Source organism: Cavia porcellus, unplaced genomic scaffold, assembly GCF_034190915.1.
Source record: "Cavia porcellus strain 051 isolate PalLab524CR breed Dunkin Hartley unplaced genomic scaffold, mCavPor4.1 scaffold_9, whole genome shotgun sequence".
NCBI lineage: Eukaryota > Metazoa > Chordata > Mammalia > Rodentia > Caviidae > Cavia > Cavia porcellus.
Genome location: NW_026947492.1, coordinates 3,999,154 through 4,025,242, shown reverse-complemented (window position 1 = coordinate 4,025,242; position 26,089 = coordinate 3,999,154). Strand labels below are relative to the sequence as shown.

Here is a 26,089-nt window from a genome sequence, read left to right as displayed (position 1 = left end):
TTTTTTGTAGTTCTGTATTACTTGTACCCTTACACTGTTTTGTTTTGTTCTGTTCTGTTTTTTTCTTTTTCCTTTTAAATAAAATAAAAAATAAAAATAAAAAAATAAAACATATAAAGAATTAAAAAAACTCAGACCCCCAAAATTCAAAGATCCAATCCAAAAATGGACATCTGTGATGAATACACAATTCTCAGATGAAGAAATACAAATGGAAATAAATACAAGAAAAAATGTTCATCATCATTAGTCACTAGAGAAATGCAAATTAAAACCACACTGAGATTCCATCTCACTCCTGAAAGAATGGCCAGGATCAAGAAAACTACCAACAACAAATGCTGGAGGGACTGTGGGGAAAAAGGAACTCTCCTCCACTGTTGGTGGGAGTGTAGACTGGTGCAACCATTGTGGAGGTCAGTCTGGAGATTTCTCAAAAAGCTGGGATTGGAAGTCCCATTTGTTCCAGCTATTCCACTTCTAGGCATAGTCCCAGAAGAACTGAAAGCATCATACCACAGTGATATATGCGCACCCATGTTTATAGCAGCACAATTTGTAATAGCCAGATCTTCAAAACAATCTCAGTGTCCATCAACTGAGGAATGGATAAAAAAGATGTGTATTTTTACACAACGGAGTACTACTCAGCTATAAAGAATGATCACACTGAGATATTTATAAATAAATGGATGCAGCTTGAGACTATACTCATAAGCAAAATAAATCAAATTCACATGTATAAATAGCAAAGAGTTTCCCTAGTGTAAGAAATGGTAATAATACATAAAAGTATGTGGTAATCATGATTCCCTATTATATTTCTTTGAAGCTTTATAATGTTTTCATTCATTAATTATAATGGTTTTATTCTGGGTTGTTTGATTTTGTTGTCTGTGATGGTATGAACAGCTATTTTGAAGAAAACAAGACATTAAAATAGCTAATGATGATTTAATATCATCTTGTTTTGAAGTCCCACCAAGCTTTTGTTCTTCTGTCTCCATCAGTTTTATGTTGTAGCTTATTGGATTTTATTATATGTGATAGTATAAACAAAATTTTTATAGACAAGGAGATAATATAGAAACCATTGTTCTCTGTTAGTTGGTTCTGAATACCCTGTAATACTTTGATTCTCTTGAATGGTTTTACACTGTCTTGTTATGCTTGATACTATAGTGTATGAAGGTATACTCAAATATTTGAAGGAAAGCGACACTACGGTAGCTACTGTTATGTTGGATTGTTTTGTGGTGAAACACTATGTTGCTTAAATTGGTCTGTTCTGACCTGTGTTGTTTTGTCCTCTTTTATCTTAATCTTTTTTTAAAATAAAAAAAGTTGAAATTCAGTGATCAGGTATGAAAACATCAATTGAAATGATTTTGCTTTTCCTCTGCCTCTGAACCTCCATATTGTTAAACACTGCAGAGGGCTAAGCAATACGAGTCTTTTATCCATTTCGACTTACCTACCACTTAAACTCAGAACCCTGAAAGTAATAGAGAAGCAACTCAGCTTTGAGTAGCTAGGTGAGAAGCAGCCAAGTTTACGTGGTGGTGATCTGGGGCTCTAGAGTGTGGTCTTGGCTCTATCAAGTCATAGGTAATAACGGGAGAGTCATTTTAATTCAGTTTCCTTATTTATAAAATAGTAATAGTCATAACCGCTTTATAGAATAACTTGCTGGGTAGGAAGACAATGTAAGTTCATTGTTCCCAAGTCTTTTTCTTACTCTGCATGCTCTCTGGAGTAGTGGGTTTGGGACGGGTGTGTCACATCCACTCTAACTATCCCACTGTGTATCTATAGATGGAGGCTTTTGACTGCCCTTGGACTAAGACAAGGGAGGCTGCTCAGACTTTAGAGGCCCTCACATACTGCACACGCACACGCACGCATGCACACACACACAGTATTAAAGAGCATGTGAGCCCCCGCCTCCGCTTGAGCACTCACCACTGGCACACCATACCCCCAGAGCTGGACTGTCGTAACTAACACTGCTCAGACCCCAGGAAAGCATTTTCCCATCTCTCTGGTTTTGTATGTCATCACAGCAGGTAGCTGCATCTGGCTGCTATTAAGGTTTGTAGGTGGTGCCATTTCCAAACATGAGTCCCACACTACTTTGAAGTGTAGATAGCTTTAGAATGGTGAGAGGACTTAGAGAGGAGGAAAAGCAAATTAACCAATTCTTTACATCTTTTTCTTCAATAAAATTGAATAAATTTTCCCTTAAGTATTATTTTCCAATAGCTGAATGCACTTCTTTTTTTTCTGTGTGTGCTCACGAATTAGAATGATATTCATGCTCCTGGTGGGTAAAGAATATTTTGCAACATTAAATGGATTTACATTTGTCTAAAATTATATACATGAAGGTGTATTAGTTTGTGGAGGCTACCGTAACTACTCAAAACTGGGTGATTTAAATGACAAAAGTTTATTTTCTCACAGTTACAAAGATTGAAAAGTCCAAGATCAAGGTGTTAGCAGGACTGGCTTCTCATAAGGCCTTTTTCTTTTGTTTACATGTAGCATGTTCTCTGTATGTTTTTGCATGACCTTTTTTCTGTGCATTATTGTAAAGAATGTGTTCTGATTTTTTTCCTCATATAAGGCACCAATTCTTTTCAATTACAGTTCCACCCTTTTGATCTCAGTTTACGTTAATACCTGCATCTCCATGGACAGTCACATTGGATGAGAGATCAGGACTGGATGTAAGACTTTTGGAGCCAGGCATAGTGGTGCATGCCTGCGATCCTGGCGCTTGAGGGGCTGAGGCAGGATTGGTATGTTTGGGGTCAGCTGAATTACATAGTGAGATCTCAAAAACAAAACAAAAGAAATGAATTTTGGGATATAATTTAGTCTGTAACTAACTAAAACATCATTGATTGCACTGACAACTAGAAGGCCAATAAATTCTGAATGGGAAATGATTTTATTTTTATAAACTAGTAACATTTAGTTAAAATTTCAAAACTTAAAAAGTTAGATTTTAAAGTTTTTGTTTTTTTGGACTTTTTTGTCTTTTTGAGACAGGGTCTCACTATGCAGTTCAGGCTGGTCTTTAACACACTTTGTAGCTCAGGCTGGCCTTGAACTTGCAGCAATCCACCTACCTCAGCCTCCAAACTACTGAGATTACAGGTGTGTGCCATCATGCTCAGCTTAAAAAGTTCAGTGAACCAGTTAAATTTTTTTTGCTTTTGCTTTTGGAGACAGTATCTTGCTGTGTAGTCTGGGCTGGCTTTGAACTCAGTATGTAGTCTGGGCTGGCTTTGAACTCACTATGTAGCCCAGGCTGGCTTTGAATTGACACCAATTCTTTTGCCGCAGCCTCCCAAGTGCTGGGATTACAGGCTTGTACCATCACACCTGGCTAAACTTCAAAATATTGAAATTTATTAAGTTTAATTTGTATTTTACCTTTTAATTTCTTTCTTTCTTTCTTTGTGTAAAAAAACTTGATTGTAACAGGCTATTGATTTTGTTAACGTAAAACAAGAGTATAGATTCTTCATAAATATTGGTTTTTTCATAAACATTGGTTGAGTGAGCATATACAATGAAAAATTTTTAAATGGTAAATTGCTTTTAAGAACACGAATTCTACCTCAGAGCAGTAGGACTCTATTATACAAGTGATTTCCCAACTGAGGGCTCTTAAATGGAACTAGAAAGAGTGTGTCATGATAGGAAGGGGGAAGGGTTTATCAAAGCCCTGTTAAATATACTACATCTGCTGTATCAAGTTTCTTTCTTTTTTTTTTTTTTAATTTTTTTGAGATAGGGTACTGCCTTGTATCTCAGGCTGGCTTTGAACTCACAGTATAACCCAAGCTGGCCTTGAACTCATGGTGATCCTCCTGCCTCAGCCTCCCAAATGCTTGGATTATAGGCATGCACCACTGCCACAATGCCCAGCTCAATTTTCATTTTAAATTACTTTTTTGAGACAAATGGTAGGTTTTGAGACTAACAAATATTTAAGATAAACACAGCACTTTGGAAAACTGTGTATTTCAAGATTGTTGCTTTGGACCTCTTCTCTAGGGCTATGCATGCCTACACACATGAATCCCCCCTACTGCCCCATGCGTGTGTGTGTGTGTGTGTGTGTGTGTGTGTGTGTGTGTAGCTTGCATTCTTCTCTCTTAGCACTTTAGCAGAAAAGTTGCAGAAGCCTTAGAAAAATAATAAACTGCCTGAGACAAGAAAATTTCAGATTAGCATCTCTAGGAAGATACTAAAAGAAGATACCAAAATAAGCCCTTCATTTGAAAGGGGTCAGGGCTTTATACTACACTGCTGTCTTAACTGATGGGGTCTGTGTGTGCTACAAGAAAATCATTCGTTCTGTTCCTATGTGGATGGGTTGATTGAACTCTTTTCCTTTGCCGAGAGGAGTCAGTCCCAGCCTTTCCAACCTATTTATGAGTGTGTAGTTGCTTGGTCATTAGCAAGTCTGAAAAACAGTGTGGACAGCACCGCACAATCTAAGAGTGCTTGGGGAAAACACTCAACGGACGTTTCCATGATGTGCGTGCACGGTGCTTCCTTCGTGTAGTTCTGTGCTCTTGAGTTCTTAGTTTTACCAACATAATGTGAAATTGGGAGTGAGTTCCATCTCCCTTTCTGTTCCTCTCTGTCTACTTTCTTCTTGTACAACTAATGAGGAGTCACAATGGTGAAAAAGGAGGAAAGAAACAAGAATATTAGCATCTGGGTGGCCGGGTCCTGGGCCTATGTAGTGCACTAAGTAGCTGTTTGAATAAATTCACTGAACATTTCCACTCTTCTTTCTCATTTGTAAAAATCAGAATTTTAGTAACTGAATGATCTCTAAGATTCTTTCTAATTCTAAAATTCTGAATTATTTTTGAACATTTTTCTTTAAAATTTTCTTTACTTTTACAATTCTCTGATATGCAAACCTAATATGATTAAAAAAGAACTTAATTCGGTAGCTTTCAGGAATGTTCTTTGAGTCAGGAAGTTTCAAACTTCTTAAAATATAAGAATTTTTCTGGTTGTCCTGATTTTGGATTGGAAATATCACTAATGAATGAATGACACGTATTTAAATTCTCCTAGTTCTGTCACCTAAAAAAAACCTCAAAATAAATACCAATCCACTGGTAACCAGTACGCATACCGCCCAGCCTGAGGTTTCCAGGTGCTGGTCTTCTCTACAAGTAACCAGTGAATAGTGGATGCGTAGGGTGCGTGTCTCCCTCATTCCCCCAGTCGCGCGGGGCATCAGCAGCTTGTGGCTGACCCCGTAGTCCCACGTGGGCCCTCTCCTAACCAAAGTTTCTCAGCCTCAGTACTTTTGATATTTTAGACCAGATATTTCTTTGTTATTGGGGGCTCTTCTCTGCATTAAAAGATATTTGGCAGAATCCTGTCTTGTACCTACTAGATACCAGTAGAACCCTGCTCCTGCTTATGGCAACCAAAAAAATGTCTCCAGACATTATAAAATTCCTGCCAGAACCACTGCCAGAGGATGGCAGGAGCCACCTCACCCAAGATTGCTGTCTCCATGCTTTGTAGTTTGCACTCAGTGACTGATTAATTTGGATTACGCAGTTCAGGCTCAGGCTCTTTGTTGGAGGACCAGGCCATCTCTAGCACTGTCTGTAGGCTTCTTGTGATTTTGCTGTGGTTTAACTCCTTCCTCTACCCAGTCTTATTTTTGTCTCTTCTCCCTCAGGTGTTGACACTAAGGGCAGTCCCCAGTACATTTCTTGTGTCTAAATATTCAATTCAGTCTGTTTCTTGCATGGACTCAACTTCAGCAGGGTTTGTTAGGGAAATAGTTGATTCCGTATTTGAAGTAGAAAATTTGCCAAAGTAAGCCTGGGCTATTTTGGGATATGAGAAAAGAAAAAAGCTACCAAAGAATACTAGGGTCATGTTAGAAAGGATTCAGGTACCAGTGAGAGTGGACAAAGATGGTTAAAATGAGTAACAGTAACGATTAATGGTAATAACTCAATGGATTGGTGCTGAAACTCACGACAAAGATTTTTAAAGTCTTCAGTCACTTAAAAGGATACCTCTTTATTTTACAAATTGATAAATGAAATAATCAAGAATTTTTTCCTTTCTTTTCTATACGACTTATATCAAATAACCAGCTGATGAGAGGCAAGTTAACTCATTAATAAAGAAGAAATGATAGAAGCAGAATACTACCATTTTATAGTCCCTAAGGAGTTAATGACCTTCATCAATGATCATCAATGGCTGGTAACAGCAGAAAAAGAAGTATCCAGACACTGTGTACTTTCTAATGGACACCCTACAATATGGTGGGATGTAGTTGTCTTATGAGAAGTTTAGCAGGCAGTTCACAAGACTTCCCTCACTCTGACATCAAATGATCAGTGTAGGAATTCCAAAAATTGCACTGAGTTTTGAAAACTTGCAAGAAGAACTCTTAGAGGTTACTGAAAGTTGCTATACTACTGATTTGGGTTTAGTAGAACTAAAGGATATAGATTAAAAGTAGCCAAGAAAATAAGTACATAGGGCAGAATCCAGCAGAGATGCAAAGAGGGATGTCCAGTATATTCTTGTCATAGAGTGGGACGCCATTACTGTCTGGCATTTGACTGATGTGTGCAACTATATACAAATTACTGCCAAGCAAGAAAAGTCATCTGAGCTTTTGTATCCAGAGACTTTGTGACTTGACCCTCAGTCGCCAGCCCCTGCAGAAGTCAGCTGAACTAGCTGTGGTGGTCCACAGTTGTTATCAAGCACTTTTGTAGGCTGAGGCAGGAGGATCACAGGTTTGAGCCTGAGTAATTTCTGTCTCAAAATAAAGGAAAAGGGCTGGAGTTGTAACTCAGTACAGAGGCCCTGAATTCATTCTCTAGTGTCGTAATAAATAAATAAAAAGTCAGTGTGGTTATGTGTGACCCCAAACTCTTATCCTGTATTGTGTCATTATACAATGCAGCTTGACTCAAGGTCCCCAGGCAAACAGAATCGCTGCTATGAAGCATGATAAAAAAATCTCTGTATCTGTCTTTTCACTGAAAGTTTAGAGATTAGCTCCTAGAATTGAGCTCAAAGGCCAGATCTGTTTTTGAGCACAATTAAATTCTTTGCTACACATCTTGCCAAAGAAACAAAGGACATTGAACCCAAATCTAATTAAGCCTTTAGCCCCCATTAACAGTTTATAGGAAACAGAAGAGATGGTGAATCTGTTAAATTACACCATAGTGAATATACCCTTGGGGAAAACTATAGGCTGATCAACCTGGTATTTTAAACCAAAACTGAAAGGGAAGAAGATTTCAGACAAGCCTACAAATTAAAACTCTATTACTCAGCTTCAGTGTACCTTATTTGGATCCTGACTCAAATAAAGAAACTGAGAAATATTCACAGGAGAACTGGGGAAATGTGAACACTGATGGGATATTTGGTGATATTAAGAACTTCTTAATTTTTGCATTGAGAATTATATTCTGGTCATGTTTAAAGACTCAAGAGAGCCTTTATCTTTTAGAAATATGTATAAAAAACAGAAATGTCCAAATGGGAAGGGGAACTAGGGAGATGGGAGAGGGAAAGGAAAGAAAGGGAACAAATGATGAGAAAAGAAGGGAAAAAATGGAAACAAAACTTTTGTAAATAAGGAGGGGAAGATGGGCTGAAGGGAGGCTAGAGGAAGGAGAAAAAAGAACTAAAGCTGTGTCACGTACAGGTCCAAATTCCCTAGAGTGAATGTGATCATTATGTACACCTAGAATGTACCAATAAGCTTAATTAATTAAAAAATGGATAAAGGTGAGCTGGAAGTGTAGCTCAGTGGCAGAGGACTTCTCTAGTGTGTGTGGGACTCTAGGTCAATCCCCAGTATGACCACCAAGGGAAAAAACATAGATGAGCAACGCAGTCTTCTGGAAGAAGCATCAGGAGAAGCCCAGCTTCAGTCAGTGCCGCCCAAGGTAGACACCCTTATTGTTGGAGCAGTCATGGGTGCAGGTTCCTGTTAGCCTTCCGTCAGGGTCACACATACCTGAGACAGTCAGCTTATAAAGAGCGAGGTTTCATTTTGAGTCGCAGTTTTGGAGGCTCTGGTTCGCGACTGACCCCGGGGCTGTCGGGCCTGTGTTGAGGCAGCAGGTCTCGGCAGAGCAAGTGACAGAACAAAACTGCTCACCTCACCACCCAGAGGGAGAGAGGGGAGGGAAGCACTGGAGTGACCTGGAGACTCTCCCCCATCGCCACCTCCTGAGCGTTCCACTGTCTCCCAATTGCAGCTCCCTGGAGACCAAGCCTTTGCCACTCGGATCTTGCAGGGGACTCACTCCAACCGTAGTACCAGTATGAGCTGACACTACCCGGAATTTCCAGGATTGCTATTTAGTCCAAAAGCAGATGACTTTCTGACAATGGATGGTTAACTAAACAAAGAGTAAAAATCAAGAATTAACTATGAATCAATTGGTTGAGAATGGAAATAAATGAACATGAAAAATTAACGTGATTATGGTTTATATTCAGTTGGACAAATAAGAACTCTCTTTTCTTCCTAGTCTATCACTAATTCTCAATGTAGCAATCTATCTCCTCTACAAAAAAGAAAAAAGTACTCTTTAAATGGTATCTTATTGCAACTGATGTTTCGGAGATCAGGAAAAACATCTATAAGATTTATTAGATGATAAGCTAACAAATCAAGAGAAAGATCTAAGAAAAATTTTCTGGTGAAAAGACAGATACATAGACTGGTTGCCTGTAAAACTGCATGTAACTGGTTATTATTAAAGGCCCATTCATTGTTTCTCTTTACTGTTCATGATCATGTCATTTTTGCCATAGGTTTAATAGAAATCTATTTCTTTCCTACTGGAATATAATTGGATACAGAAAATTTGTGATAGTGACTATGTCAGAAATGTTACACTTTAAAAACAAGTTCACTTAATTAGGATAGAGTCACTGTTAAGAAACAGGAACTGTATTTTATATGTAGAAATGATGCCCACAAAATTCTTCCAGAAAACTTACCTTGTACCTGCTCTATGGCTAATGAAATCTCGACCATAAAATTGGGAAGAAAAAAGTACCAGTTCCTGCTAGAGCAGGTTCCTTGGCAGACTTGGAGATCTCAGACTCCGTGCAGGAACGACGCTCCAGTTACGAGTTACTGGGAAAAGCTTGGTAGAGCGGCGTGGACGTACTTTTCACAGGCTTATCAAGGGCAAGCTAATTAATAACACCAAGTCCAATCATCTCCGACCCCAGTGTGACCAAGGTATGACTAGAACTTTATTAAAGCCTCTGGTCATAAATTAATCCTCTCAGGCTTAGTATTACATGGCTTTCATTTGTTAAACCCCACTGAGGAAATCTTTAGGTATTAGTCAACATCTCTTCTGGCACCTATGTAAATGAAACTGGTTAAACCGAAGAGAAAATCCAACCAATTAATCCCATGAGTCAGAAAATTTCTGAGCAAACCCTTGCGGTCAAATGTACACCTAAGCGGCAGAACTGGTCAAAAGGAGGCCAAGAAGCAGGAACGGCACCGTGCTGTGCTGCCGTTCGGCTTACTGTATTAGGCACTATGGCGACAAAAGCAAAACAAAACAAAACAGAAATCAAGAAAAACTCCTGTAAACCAGCAAACACCTGGCATTCTTTCAAAAAGGGCAGAAACATCTTGCCTAATACTAGTTTCTAAGTGAAGAGCCCTTGTAAGCTGCTCACAAGCAACTTTATTCCCGATTTGTATGATATTGACATCTACAGATTGGTGACAACCTTTGCAGATATGACAGTCGTGTGAGGAAAATGCTGAATATAGTCTTGGTAACTTGTGTTTTTTCTCAAGTCCTTGTTACGTATTTTGGAGACTGAAATTGTTCTGAAGTTGGTCTTTCTTGCAAAATAATAAAGTAACACTTATTTAACAATTATTCCTTAATTCTTTCTCTTGTTGTACTTGCTTGTTGAAGCATTTATTGTCTTTGTGTCCATATTCTTAAATTTCTATAATAAAATTAAAATACATATCGCTACACGAAGTAACAAGGAGATATTTATTATTAGTTCTTTTCTATGGAGACATAGGATTTAGTCCAGTTGTAACTGGGTTTCAGATTTGAAGGCTGCTTCAAGGTCTTTTACCCCTTCCCTCTCTCCCCTCCCCTCACTTCACCTGGGTGAGGTAGTTTTCTATTTGAAAGTGTATGCAGCTGGTAGAAATGACGCTCACAAAGATGTTCTGGGGCCAAGCAAAGTTATCTTTTGTGGTTGTGGAGCTGGTATTTTCTGACCTCACTACTGAGGTTGGAATCTCAATATCAGATGGCAGTGAAGGAGCTAGAGTTCCCATATTATTTGCTATGTTTAGTGTGCATGTCAAAAATAGATCCAAAAACTATAGCAACTAAAAAATATTTGTGTAAATCAGTATTTGAGAAACAAATGTTGGTATTTGGCTTTAGTGTTGGCTTCTTCAGCACTGATACTGGCAGATACAACTTACATTTGTATTGCTTTTTAAAATCCCGTATGAAGTTGTTTTGTAAAACTTTTTAGTATATTTGCATGGTTTTGTTTCCTGGGAGGTTCCTTTGGCTTTTTTTGGTTCTGGTTTTATGATTGTTTTTCTATGTTCTCTTGAAGTATAGGAAGAAAATGCACTTGTTACATCTTGTGATTTATATATTTGACAAATATTTTTGATCTACTGTGTACAAGAGATTGTTCTAAGAACTCGAAGATATATTAATGAGCCAGATATATAGATTATGATGTCAATTTGCTTTCTTTCCCATACAGAAGATAAATTGTGGGTCAGGCACTGAGCTAGGTGCTGAGGAGGCAGAGGTGAACAAACCTTCTAATTTCATGTTTGCTGCACATTATGAAAACAGGCAGATACAGTGAAAAGCGGAGACCTAATGGAGAAATTACCTTAAATGACAAATTAGAGTTAGCCAGACAAAACAAAATGGAGCAGAAGATGAACTTTATGTGAATACAACAGATCCACATAGTGGTCCAGATTTTTTTTTTTTTTTTTTTGTACCAGGGATCAAACTCAAGACCGTTTGCTTGTCACGCAGGCACTTATACCACTGAGAGAAATCCCTGGTGCTGGTCCAGAAATGGAAAGGAGCCTGGGTCCAGTTTCTATACATATATAGAAACCTGATCTTTCCAGGTTATCAGAGTGGACTGGACTCAGGCATTAAACTCATGTTGAGTTATATATAAACCAGAGTAGCAGTTTGCTAATATATAGTGGAATAAATGTCTTGCCAACCAGAACATGTGTGACCTGAATATTTCCTTTCCCAATGTTAGATCTATTTGATAAACTTATTTATGTTTATGAAGTTGCTTTGGAAGCCTGAAATCAGAACTTGAAGGTTAGTTGCATGATTCAGAGATACTTAGTTTATAATTGCTAATGTGTGTCTCTTTGCAAAATAGGAGGAGCTACCCCTGGGAATAGCTGGCTAAATTTAAAGGCTTTGTTGCTTAGGTAGTATTGGAGGTACATATTGATCTTCATATTTTTTGTACGACTTCTCCTCTGTTTTTTGTACTTGCCATCTGGTTCTGATCACTGTATTTTATTTTTATTTTAATTCATTGAGGCAGGATCTCACTATGTAGTTTAGGCTGCTTTGAACTTGCAGTGATTCTCTTGCCTCAACCTCATAAGTGCTGGGATTAAAGGTATGCACCACCATGCCTGGCTACTACATTTTATTCTTATATGTCCAATCAGTTGCCAAGTATTATTAAATCTGCTTCCTTAATGTCTTTTGAATCTATTTCTTCTAATTTCCATTGTCCTCATAATTCTTGCCTGTACTATTGAAATAACCTTCTAAGTGGTCATATTATGTCCCAGTTTTGTCATTTTCCAATCTCTTCTCCACAGTATTGTCAAGATGAACATCCTAAACCACAGACTCAGTTATAGAATGTGTCTCTCAAAGCCTTGACATCTCCCCCATAGCCTTTGGATTTGTATCAGTTAGGATTTTGATATGGAACAGAATTTGTCTCACATATTTCAATGAAGAGACTCTAGTGAAAATATTACTTGCTGATATATGGAAAAGGTTAAGGAAGAAAACTGAATGGGAAGGTACCCAGAGACTAGCAAAAGTAAGAAGCTGTTAGCACTCTAGAGCTGAGGGGGAAAGGAGAAAAAACAACGTTACTGGATTACCATTGGCTGGAAGAACGGCCACCTGATGGAACATTAGCTGTAGAAGATTAATACAAAGGTCACGGAGAAGAAATGAAATAATCTCCCCTTCTTCCTGCCCACAGGTGATCTGCCAGAGATAGCCATTACCCAGATCTCTGGGAAAATCAACTGGCAAGAGAGTTGGATGGTGCACTCTACAGAGGCATCCCACTAGGCCACAGAGCAGGGGAGAAAATGGATCTGAATGGGGATTTGGTGAGATAAATATTTAGCAGAGGGCAAAAGTTCAAATTTTTCAACCAGGCTTCTGAGTCCATTCATGATCTAACTTCTTCTAGTCTCTCAGTCATGTTGCTCCATCTCTAGCCAATATCCTAAGCTTAGTCATGCTGAACTGTTTGAAATCCGGCATGGGTTCCATGTTATCACTTAGAGATCCTCTCCTCTAGGAAGATGGAGGCCCTATTGTAACATTTTTGTAGTGATTTTATTGGCGGTTAGTCTGGCTTTTTACTAGACTATAACTGTCACAAGGACTGACTGACTCCCATTCATCATTTCACCCCCTTGGTGTCAAGCACAGCAAACCGTCTTACAGAATGTGCTCAAGGCATGTTGTTGGTTCATTACACATTAATACCATTTACTCTGCAGCAATGATCAGAGTTCCCCTGAAAAATCACTCTCATATCTTGGGGACACTTTTTCAGTCACAAGTCATTGTCCATGTATAGGTTGATTTCTATAAATTCTCAAGTGTAGGTCTGGCAGATATTCCATTATTCCAAGCACTGCTGGTAGCTTTCCTGAGAGTTGAAAGGAGGCAGATAAAGGTAAAGAACTAAGGTCTTTGAAAGAAGAGGTTTTAAGAAACATGTTGTGGCTGTGTCTACATGCCCCTCTAAAGCATCATGCAGTCATAGATTTGACTTTTTCAGAGGTGGCTGGATCTAGAGTGTGTGGTGCTGGGATAAAGGGTGTGCAATTACTGAATCACTCCATTGACTGGCTTAGCATTGTCCTGGTCCTAGGAGCCTAGACACAATATAAAAGTGGCAGACAAATGCTGTTAATGTTCACTCTCTTGCATCCTTTGCTATCCTCTCCTGCCATGAGATGTTTCTCTTCTATAGTGCCTGTCTGCCCTGCCACCCTGCCTTGGAGCCAGCCAGTTATGGACTGGAACCTCTACAAACTGTGAGCTACATAAACCTTTCCCCCCTTTAACTTTGGGAGTCAGGTGTTTTGTCTCAGCAATGAGAGAAAAGTAACTAAGACACAGACCATGTGGTACTTCCTTGAGTTTTGATGCATGGGTAGAAGTCACATTAAGATGTAGAGGAGGACGGTCCAGATTGAGGACAGAGAACAAGCGAGGGCAGCAGCGGGAACGATGAGCTGGGTTTCTGGGAGAGCGAAGAGTCCTGAGGAAGGTTACGGCAGTGGGCGAAGCCTGGCCACTGGGCACATCTTGGAGACTACTGGATGCTGGGCTAAGGAATCTGATCAGGACTTTGTAAGTAGAGTCAACCTAAATAACAAATAGAGACTTTCTAAAAAATGATTTTATTTTAGAATGGGCAGGAAATTTGCAAGTCTGGAGTATGCGTGCTGTGACGGGTCATCCGTGTATCTGGGGGACAAAGGTAGGCAGAGGTTTGAGAAGTGGAGTGAAGAAGGCCGTGAGAGTTGTTTGAAACAGGTATCCTTGGCTCCAGGATGAGCGGCAGGGGTGGCGTCAGCCCAAGGCTGAATAGACAGTTGCTGGGCAGATGTCCTCATAGAAGTGCTTTCTTTTTATTTTTATAAAATGAAAGGTTTCAGTAGCCTTTGTGCAAGGTTGTGGTTTTCAGAGCGTCTTTGTGTAGTTCTTGTAATAAGTGTGCGTATGTGAGTGCCCTCTCTTCAAGCTCTCAGACTCTGTTTTAGTAAGGTTTGAGATAAGTGACTCTATTTGATTCTCACAGCTTTCACATTGATTCACTGATGCTTTAAGATTAGAGGAACAATCTTGGGAGAGCTATCAATTTAGCAGGTGCATTTTTAACCTTGCAAATAGCCACCTCTTACCCAGTACTAAAGCGATTGGCCTGTAAACTCACAAGGCAAGCTGGGCTGGTTTCTTGGCTCATGTTTCTCTCCCCGCTCATCTCTCTGCTCGTAACCTTGGCAACACCTCACTGATGGCACATTCCTTAGAATGCAGGTGATAATAAAGGCTTGTCCTTTTTGTGGGCATAAACTCAGAGATGAGACAATCATCATTATAGTTAGTAAAAAAGCAGAAAAGTATGAATTTTTTTATAAGGAGGATAGATTGGTAGAAAAAAAGAGCAGATCCCAAGATGCTAAGAGGAAATATTGGTTGTTAAATTGCCCAGTGACCCTAAAAAAAAATGTCACTTTGAGCAAGTTCCTGTCTAGAAATAAAAAAGAGTGGGAGAATGGTCTCTTCCAAAAGGAAAAGGCCAATGTCTTTCTTGAATACGACACTTTTTCTATAAGTTGTCCTCTTGAGTAGAGCAATTTGTCCAGAATGTAACTATAAGGTGTGATACAGTATAAGCTTAAATTTAAACTAATTTATTTCAGTAAAAGACACATTATTAATCCCCCCCACTCAACCTTCCCATTAGTAGGCAAAGGCACTAACACCTATATTAGCTCCTTAGAACACATGTTTCGGTGTTCAAAATCACATCTGGAGCCTCCAAATCCTACCCCTGGGCTGGGAGTCAGCAAGTTTTCTCCCTAAGCCCCACAAAAGGTGCAGACCTTACAGAAAACCTTTCCCTATAACTTTCAAACCTACATCCTAGTTCTACCTTCACTTGGTCCACAAAATGTCACAATTTGGTGGTGGTTGTTAGTGGAACAATAGATATAAATCCATGACAACTGGAAAATGAACTGCAATTTACAGTAAAAACAGTATAGTCTTAGTACAATTAGATTGAAAGTGTACAGACCTAATAGTGAGTAAAATTTAATGAGCATTTACTATGTGCTATAGTAGCTTGCTAGGGCTGTGATGATCAAATATCACAAGAGGGTGGGTTAAACAAATGCAACATGGTTTGTCATAATTATGGAAGCTACAAGTCCAAGCTCAGAGTGTCAGCAGTGCCTTTGAAGGCTGTTAGAGACCATTTTACACCTGTTGCCTAGTTTCTGGTGGTTGGTTGGCAGGTTTTGGCTTTACCTGGCTTACAGAAGTGTCACTGTGCTCTCTACCTTCACCTTCAGTGGCATCCAAATGACCTTGTTTATATGAATGTCAGTCACTGAATTAGGGTTCCACCCCAATGATCTTAAGTAGTATCTGCAATGACTATTTCTAAAAAGACCCCTTTTCAGGCACTGAGGGCTGAGATTTAAAAATATATATATATTATATATATTTGGGAGAAGATGATGTACACAATTCAATCCATAACATGTACCAAGTATGTTGCACATAATTTGTGATCTTTATTCTCACAGCAATACTTTCAGGTAAATAATATCATCATTTTAGAGATAAACTGTGGGTTAAGGAATGAAGTGGTTGTTCAAGATTACACAGCCAATAAGAGGAAGAAATAGGACTTAGAACCCAGACACACTTTGATTCCAGAACCCAGGATTTTAACCACTTGATTATAGTGTTTTCTGTCTGTATCCCAGGTGCCCCTTGTCTTAATAATTGCCAGCAGGTAGATGAAATTTCTGTGGCGCTCTAACACTGCCACCTGGTGGTGTAAATAATTAAAGCAGCCTCTTCCTTGCAGTTGCTGCCAGTGCTATGTTTATCGGCCTTGCCCCCTAATACGCCAGTTTTGTCCGGCAGCTATAAATTCTACTTGATCTTGCTTTAAACCACATGCAGGGACTGTGAGAAGAATACATAGTGATACACATTGTGAACTTAGGAAAGGATATAAATATCGCTGATTAACATATGTTACCAATCATAGAAAATACTCAAGTACCTATTAGTACAGTAACATATGTTTAATAGATTTATATTTTTGAAACCTTGTACCTGCTGTTATTCTATTGTGCAAAAGTTATTTCTTTAGGTGTCCTTATTCTTTTTTTTTTTTTTTAAAGAAGAATGTAGACACAGACCTTTATTTCATTTTGTACCAAAAGTCACTGTGGATCACAGACCTGAACGTAAGTGCAGAACAGTAATTCCTGCAATGGAAAACACATGAAAAATTTACATGAACTGTTGTTTGGGAATGCGATATTAGAGGCAACACCATAAATGTGACCATGAGAGAAAAATTGATGATTAGGATTTAATTGAAATTAAGTTTACTCTTGAAAAACATGAGGAATATGAAAAACTCAAGCTCCAGACTAAGAGAAAATAGCTGCAGAACAACAGGTACAAACAATTCTGAAAACGTAATAAATTTTTAAAATCCATGTTTAAAGTAATAAGAACATTAGAAAGTAAGATACGCAATCGGACAATAAGCATGTTCATAATTTCACAAAATTGTTATAAACAAATCAGTGTTAACACATGGATAGAATTTTTGTTTCTTTTTTGAAGTACTGAAAACCAAAAGGTGTCCCTATTCTTGTGTCTCACTCTCATCATTATTTCTTTTAATTATTTGAATTCTGGGATCAAAATAACTTCATACTACCTTGCCCTGAGTAACCGTTTATTGTTTCTTGAAGGAAAGAAGGGCTGCATAGAATAACTGGCTTTGTTACTTCCTCACTGCTGCATGTGCAGTTCCCTGTGCCTCTTTTGGTGTCTCTGTCTCCACTCTTAGGAATGTCTTCTTAGAAGGTCGTAAGTCAGGTGGGCAGGGCGCACTCCATAATGTTAGAAAAGAATCGTACTGAAATCAAATGATTTCAGAGCTGAAAGATGCTGGAGTTTATCTAACTTAGATCACACAGCCTGCTTGTGCTTTCACAGGGGAAGGATGGGACATTTTAAAGAAAAAGAATCTCTGGATTCACCTTTGCAAGGTGTTTATCACAACATCCTGCCACTGGTAAGGGCTGGCAATTGTTAGGGGTTGGGAGCTGGGCTACGGTGTCAACTGACAGTTTTTACTATGATCACTTTTGTCTTAGATTGGAGACTCTCAAACATAGTGTCATGACAAACTGGTGTATTGTGTATAGAAGCAAAGTGTGCTGTAATATGTTACCACTAATTATAGTACCAGTGACTGCAAATGCTTTTCCTTAAAAAACTTCCAGTTAAGAGAAAAAGTTGTGAGTGTGGTAAAAAGAATATCTTCAGAGTATCATCTGAGAGTAAGTTGTCGGTCTGATGTCCTATCATCCCTAGATACTATGTGTTTCCTACAAATAAAGACGTTCTCTTAGATAACCTCAATACAACCATTGAAATCAGGAAATTAGCAATGACATATTACTAATATTTAATCCTTATAATTTTACCAAATGTCTCCATATTTTCCTGAATATTTTGCTTTTCTGAGGTAAGATGGAATCTCAGTGCTGTTTTAATGTGCATTTCTCTAATGACCAGAGATGTTAACAGTTTTTCATTTATTTAATGGCTATTTGTACTTCTTTTGAGAAGTGTCTATCTCCGTTTTGAGTGGGTGTTTTACATTGAAGGATACCTTTGTTTTTTGGTTCTTTATATATTCTAGATATTAGTCCTCTGTCTAAGGAATAGTTGCCAAAACTTTTTTCTCATTCTGTAAGTTATCTCTTCACTCTGTTGGTTCTTTCTTTTGCTATGCAGATCCTTTAAAATTTGATACGATCCCATTTGTTGATTCTCGTGCTCTTGGGGTTCTGTTCAGAAAGTCCTGGCCTATGCTTATGTCATGAAGTTTCTGTTTTAACATTAGATCTTCGACTCATTCTGATTTTGTTGAGAACATGCTGAGAGACGTGGGTCTAGATTCAGTCTTTTGCATGTGAATAACCAGTTATTCCAGGACCTCTTACTGAAGAGGCTATCTTTCCTTCAGCGTGTTTTTGGCTCTTTTGTCAGAGATCAAATAGCTGAATGTACCTGCTATTGTTTCTGCATCACCTTTTGTGTTCCACTGATCCGTAAGTCTGTTTTTGTGCTAGTACCATGCTGTTCTTTTTTAATCACCGTAGCTTTGTAATATAACTTGAAATCTAGCATCATGATGCCTTTTGCTTTGTTCTTATTGTACAGGATTAGTTTTTCTATTCTGGGTCTCTTCTGGCTTCATATGAATTTTAGGATTGTTTTCTTTAGTTCTATGAGAAGTGCTGTGTGTATTTTGAAAGAGATTGTGGTACATCTGTGTAACAGTTTTGGAAGTATAGCCATTTTGACAATATTGGTTCTACCTATCCAAGAACAGGGAATGTCTTTCTATTTCCTAATGTCCCTTTCAATCTCCTTTCTCAGAGTACTGTAGTTTTTGCTGCAGAGTTCTTTCACCTCCTCAGGTTAATTTTTCTTGATTTTTCGTGACTGGTATTGTTTTCCTAATTAATTTCTTGGCAAGTTCATTATTGATGTACTGGAATGCTATTTATTTTTTGAGTGTTGATTTTATATCCTATTACACTACTGAATTTGGTTGCTAATTCTAGGAGTCTTTTGGTGGAATCTTTTGGGTCTTTTAGGTAAAGGATCCTGTGGACTTCTTCCCTTCTTATGCATACCTCTTTTATTTCTTTTTCTTGCCTGATTGGTTTGGTAATGGTTCAAGTACTACATTGGACATCCTTGTCTTGTTCCTGATTTCAGATGGAAAGTTTTCAATTTTTCCCCATTTAATATGATATTGGTCATAGGTTTGTCAGAAATGGCTTTCATCAAATTAAGATAAGATCTTTTTAAATCTATCTTATGGGCTGGGGATTTAGCTCAGTGGCATAAGTGCTTGCCTTGCAAGCATGTGGTTGTGAGTTCGGTCCCTGGTACCGATAAAAAAAAAAAAAAAAACCTATCTTATTCAGAGTTTTTTCCTATCATGAATGAATGTTGGATTTGTCAAAGGCTTCTTTTGTGTCTTCTGAGATCATCATGTGGTTTTTGTCCTTGCTTCTGTTTACATAATGCATTTATTTATGCATTTTACGTAATACATTTATTTATTTATTTATGGATCCATATCCCTGCATCCCTGGGTTGAAGCCTACTTGGTCCTGATGTATATAATCTTTTCGATGATTAGTTATTCTATTGGCCAGAATCTTGTTGAAGGTTTTTGCATCCATGTTTCTTAAAGAAATTAGCTGGTGGTTCTCTTTTTTGATTGGCTCCTTGTCTGGTGTGAGTATCAGGATAATGTTATCTTCTAGCAATGATTTTGGAATACTTCCTTTTTGATTTCATTGAAGAGTTTGAGTCATATTGAGGTTAGACCTTCCGTGAAGTTCTTGTAGAATTCAGTGGTAAATCTATCAGTTCTTAGAATTTTCATAGTTGGTAGGCTTTCTATTACTGCTTCTATCTCATTGCCTGTTATTGGATTATTCAGGCATTTTAAATCTTCTTGGTTTAGTTTGTTAATTCATATGTGTCTAGGGACTTATCCATTGTTTATGGATTCTCCAATTTATGAGAGTATAGCTATTTGAAGTTGTTACGAATTATCTTCTGGATTTCTTTCCTTCTTTCTGTCTCCCTTCCTTCCTTTCTTTCTTTTTTTTTTTTTTTGTAAATTGGCTAAGGGTTTGTGTCTTTCGTTTATTCTTTCAAAGAGCCACCTCTTTGATTCATTAACTCCTTGTATTTTTAAAATTTAAATTTCATTAATTTCTGTTGTGATCTTTTAAATTTTTTTTCTTGTACTAGATTTGGATTTGGCTCCTTTTTGTCTTTCTAGGACCTTGAAGTGCATTATTAGAGTATTTATTTATACCCACTCTGTTTTGTAATGTAGGCATTCATAGCTATAAACTTTCTTTTTTAGAACAGGTTTCACTGTGTTTCCTAGGTTTTGGTAAGTTGTACTAGAATTATCGTTTGATTCTAGAATTGTTTGATTTCTTCCTTAATTACTTTTGTGACCCATTGATTATATGAGTGTATTGTTTAATTTATATACATTTGTATATCTGTGATTTATTTTGTATTTATTTCTAGTTTAATTATACTATGATCTGATAATATATATGGGATAATTTTGATTCTTTTGCATTTATTTAAGTATGCTTTATGCGCTAGTGTGTGGCCTCTTTTGGAGAAGGTCCCATGTACTGCTGAGAAGAATGTGTATTACGTTGTTGGGTGAAACACTTTGTAGATATTTGTTAAATCCATTTTTTCAAAGGTTTAATTCAACTCTGATGTATCTTTGTGGATTTTTGTTGAGTTGGTTTATTGATCTGTGACAGGGGTATTGAGCTACCCCACTTTAATTGTGTAGATGTTTATCTGATCTTTTATGTCCATAAGTATTTGTTTTATGAAGCTGGGTACACTAGTATTTTATGCACACATAATTGTTATCTCTCCTGGTGCAGTGTTCTCTTAATCAATACATAGTGACGTATTTTACTTCTCTGATCAGTTTTGGCTTGAGGTCCACTTTGTCTGAAAATAGGATAGCTATTCCTATTTAGTTTTAGTTTGGATTCCCATTGCAAGGAATACTGTTTTTTATCTTTTTTTTTTTTTTTTGGTTTATACATTTATTTTTTGGATTAAATGTGTTTCTTGTATAGAGCACAGCCCTGAATTTGTTTCTTGACCCATTCAGCCAATCCATGGCTTTTCAGTGGGAACTGAGGCCATTCATGTTGAAGTCACTGAAAGGTAATGACTTATTCCTATTATTGAGCTATGTTCCTGTTGCTGATTTCTTTTTATTTATTTTTTTCCTTCTTCTACACCCTGCCTGATGTATTCATTCTATTAGAGTTGTTGGCAGTGTTAGTTTCATCTCTTTCTGGGATACTCTTGAGAAATTTTTGGCCTGCTGGTTTGGTGATCATGAATTTCTTAAGCTGCTCTTTGTAATGGAAAGGCCTTGTTTCTCCATCAATTTTGAAAGGTAGTTTTTCAAGATACATAAATCTGGATTGGAATTTGTTTTCTTTTAGGGCTTGAGGTTTGCTCCAAACTCTCCTGGCCTTTAACATTTGTGTTGGGAAGTCTCCTGAAGTGCTAGTTGGATTACCTTTATAAGTGATTTTTTTTTTTTTTTTTTTTTTTTGCTTTTCTCTAATAGCCTTTAAGAGTCAGTCCCTGTGTTGGACTTCTGGCATGTTGACTATGAAGTGTCATGAGAGATTCTTTTCTGATTGTGTCTATTTGGGATTCTATATGCCTCAGTTATCTGTTTGCTAAATTTTTTCCCCATAAAGTGGACCCTCAAATTATGACTGGCCTGACACAAAAACAACTTGGGTTATGATCAGAATTTTAGTTTTAACTTACAACCATAGTCTTGAGTTTAGACCTGAATTCTAGCTGCTCATGCTTCCGGATGGTCTCAGATACAGATTTAACCCTTAAAGAGTTTTGGAAGGAACATTAGAACATCCTTTCCTGTATGGGGTTGAGACATCCTGACCAATGTCTTTCTAAGGACACTGAGATCTGCCTATATACAGGAGAGAAACTTTGAAGGCTATATAGAGGAGCCGAGGCTTCAGTTTATACCCTGAATTACAACCAGCCCTTGACGAATTGAGTTCATAAGTCAAGGGCCTCTTCCATTTGGAAAGTTTCCTGCTATTATCTTTGTAAACAGCTGTTTAAAATGTCATTTGTGCTGTCTTATTTTTCACTAATTCCAGTTAATCTTAGATTAGTCTTATTTGTGTCATCCAGAAGCTATTTTTTGGAACAGTTGTTCATGTTATCTTGGTTTTTAAAGTGTCTATGGGTACATAGTCACCTACATCAGCCTTGTCTCCGTGCTCTGACGCTCTGTTCTCACACTAGTCACTTCTGCTGCTTGTATTTTCAATAGACTTTTTAATCTACTGGATTTCTGTTTGGTACCTTTTCATTTCTTTTGGAACTTTTTGCTTAAGTGTCATTCACGTTATGTATCATTTTGTTTAGCTCAGCTAGCTTTTTATTAGTCTTCTGTAAACTGTCTGGTCATTTTGTTTATTAAGTCAGTTACTTGTTTAATCATTTCTTCTATAAGTTTACTGAAGACCTTTTTAAAATGATAGATATTTCAAATAATTCAGCTTTTGATTTCCTCTTCCTTGATGCCACAGGCCAGCTTTGGTGGAGCTGGGAGTTTTGAAAGGTGTTTTGTTGTCTTGTCATATTTCTATTATTTTGTTTGTTTGTTTTCTACTGAGATATGCAGGTTGATTATAGTAGAAACACTTTGTTGCCAGTGTGGAGATCATGTTAGTGCCTACTTTTCATGATGCACTTTGAGTGTGGGTAACTATAGGCTGTTGCCTCTGCTGCAGGATCCAACCACCTCTGTTAATTTTGGAGGGAAGTCCATAGTATCATTAGCCCAGCACCCAGTTCTCTGAGAATGGACCACAGTATTGTTTGATACAAAGGCAGTAACAAAGATATTGGTATACAGAGAAAACCAATTAATAGCAACAACTATGGCATACTGGAAGTAGCAACAAAACCAACAGTAACAGCATCAAAGACAAACTGGATATTGACATATTATAAGAACCATGCATAGAAAAATGTTTGACTGCCAAAGAAATCTTTATTCCCAAAATGAGACCACTCAAGCCTGGTCTTTTCCAGCTCCACTGAGTCAACACTCTGGGCTTCTGAGCTCTGACCAGATCTCCCATCATGCCCACCTTACAGCAGTCTATGGCTGCTGCTTCGGCTGACATCTCTAAACCTTTTCAAATTCCTCTTGTGAGTCAGTTCCAAAGTCTTCTGAACCACATAGCAGCATACAGTAAATATATACTAAATGCAATAGCTATACTTCCTTTAACAATAGAAAGGAACTCAACAGTGATAGCATACACTGAAGTATCTAAAGATTAATAAAGCTTAAAGGTTATATTAGAAATGAGAGAAGAGGTACAGAATGAAAAAAATAAAATTTGAAAAATTAATGAGTGACAAGGAGGGTGTGGTGGCTCACGCCTGTAATCCAGCACTTGGGATGCAGAGGCAGGAGGACTGTTGCGAGTTCGAGACCAGCCTAGGTTACAAAGTGAGCTCAAACTGCATAGCGAGACCCTGTCTCAAAAAGACAAAAAAAAAAAAAATTTAATGAGTGACAGAAAATTAATAGAATTAGATAAAAGCAACAGAGAAAGACAGACCAAAAAAAGAAAAAAGAAAAAAAGGCAGAGCAAAATAAACAAATGAGAAAAGAGTTAAAAGAAAAAAAATACCTCAACCTCCCCAAAAAATCAATGAAAGAAAAGAAGAATGAGCCGCCCCCATTTCTCCATATTTTTGAATGAGTGGTTTCTTTCTAGGACCTGAAGCCTTGGAATCCAGCAAGTCATGGTTTTCTCCACTTAGTTGGATGACATGTGGGCTTGTGAGCTGCACCCTCCCCACTCCAGGCACCTCTGTCCGTATAATCCAGACCGTGTCCGTTATCCAAGATGAGGCCATCCTTGCTCAGGTTGCTAGATGGAGAAAGTACTCAGACCTCTGGTCTCTGTGCTAAGTGTTGGTAGTGGGTCTTCCCTCCCATCATGGTCTTTCCTGTCTGAGTTTAAACTTCTGTGTTCATTCCTGCAACTTCCTTCTCTAATAGAAAGAAACCTGGATCTCTTTATCCTGAGGATGCTTGCTTTTTTTATCAGTCTCCCAATATTTAGCTCACCTCCTCTTGTTGCCGCACACCATCACTTGGGCAGATGTCCTTCTCAACCACGCAGGCTACACCAGCTCTGAGTCTCTCTTCTTTGTGGACACCTGTCTCACCCTGCTGGGGCTGTTACCCCACTGTGAGCTACCAAGCATCATCTCGGAATTCCCAGGCACATCTACCTGCCTTCCTCTGGGCTTGTTCAAGAGCAGAAAGAAAGAGGAGGGAAAAGGAGAGGAGAATAGAAAGATCTGTGGGCGATTTTTAAAAATGAATTATAGCAAAGTCTCTTTCATGAACTTCCAATTGAATGTACCTCTTTTTTTCCACTAGAATGTGTAAGATGGGGCTGTCTGCTTTATCCACCACTAACTGCCTAACACCTAAATAGTTCTTGATAAAAAATAGGTGTATTTAAACTATTAGCATAAATGAATGCGTAACCTGAGGGAAAAAAGTGCTTTATAGCTCTGGTGTTTAGAAAAGTGTAGAATATATAGTGTAATTTCTCCAAATTTCAGCCTGAAATCCAAATGTGGCCCATATCTAGCGCAGTACTTGGCCCATGCTGAACTTTCAAAAATAGCTTACTGAGTGGACAGCCCCAAGAGATTACCTACTACAAACATTTCAGGATTTCATGTCATGTTTGTCATAGTGGGAAATGATGTTTGGGAACTATCATTTTAATTTCTTTTATCTTTTGTGGAGCAGGGACTCAAATCCGGGGTCTTGCACATGCTGGGCAAGCGTGGTAACACTGAGCTGCAGCCCTAGGGGAACTTCTCCCCCTTCCTTCCTTCCCTTTTCTTTCTTCCTGTCTTTCTCTCACCCCCCCCATCCCTCCCTTTCACTGAGGACTGAACTTAGGGTCCTCACATTGAGTTACAGCTCTCAGTCCTTTTCTATTTTTTGAGACAGTCTCACTAAGGTTGAGCTCAAGCTTGTTGTAATCTTTCTGCCTCACTCTCCAATTTTTTTTTTTTTTTTGGTACTGGGGATTGAACTCACACCCTCATGCTTATTAGGCAAGCTCTTGAGCCACTGAGCTAAATCCCTGCCCTCACTCTCCAATTTTTCAATGATGAAACAGGTTTACTAAATTTTCAAATGATACTAGCTTAATGAATAAGCTTGATTTCAATTTGAACAAAGCAAACATTTAACGTTTAGCAAATGTTCATTAAATAAGTGAAATGCAACCACTAGAGAGAGAAGTGGATAACCTAGGCTCATACACCTGCAGAAGAAAAGAGAAATTGAATAATTAAAATCTAAGGTGCTGGATATGGTGGAGCACGCCTGTAATCCCAGCACTGGGGCGGAGCTGAGGCACAGTGAGCACCGTGAGTTCGGCCAGTCTGTCCGACATAGTGAGTTCAAGGGCTGCCTGAACTACAGACACAGTGAGACTTGTCTCAAAAAACCAAAAACAAACAAAACAAAACAACAGCCCTAAGGAGCTAAGACTGACTGGGTGCAAACACAGGTGATAAGTGGGTTCCAGCAGAGATAGCACACTAATGACTAAGCAAAGATGCTGAAGACCAGAGTATGTTCTGACCCTGGTCTTGCTCCCTTTTTGGGTTAAGGGTGGGTCCTTGCTTCTGGTTTTACTGATAGAATCAAAGTCAGCTGCTCACAACTCACCAACTTCTTTTACTTGTTGCTACCATATGCTTCTTCTTCCTAGGCAGCAGAAACTCTTTTCAAAGTAAAATTCAGTTACCTCCTCCACTCAGGAGTGTGAAAAATGAGTTCAACGAGCTTGCCAGCTGAAATATTTGGGTAGTTTAACCTCAGCCTAAAAGATTCACTGTGCATACATTCAACAGACATTGATCGCCTACTTGGCACAGCACTGTCAAGGGTTGCAGGCAGTACACGGACGGGGTGCAAATCATACTGTTTTCCTCATGGAGCTGGAGTCTGCAGGGGCCAGAGTCATGGGGCAGAGTGCTGGACAGAGAGACAGATTATACAGCCAGCATGTGTGAAGCAACACGGGAATCTGGGCATTTCAAAAGAAATGAATCTTGGGCTGAGGATTTAGCTCAGTGGCATAAGCACCTGCCTTGCAAGTGTGTGGTCATGAGTTCAATCCCCAGAACCGATTAAAAAAAAAAAAGTAACTTAAAAAAAAAAAAAGAATTTGTTTCCC

At 38.3% G+C, this 26,089-nt stretch overlaps 1 protein-coding gene across 2 annotated transcripts in view; it reads left to right on the top strand.

Moving 5' to 3' along the window:
* Btg4 (BTG anti-proliferation factor 4) overlaps window positions 1-26,089 on the top strand; it is a 163,860-nt gene that overhangs the window by 17,611 nt on the left and 120,160 nt on the right. The window lies entirely within an intron of this gene.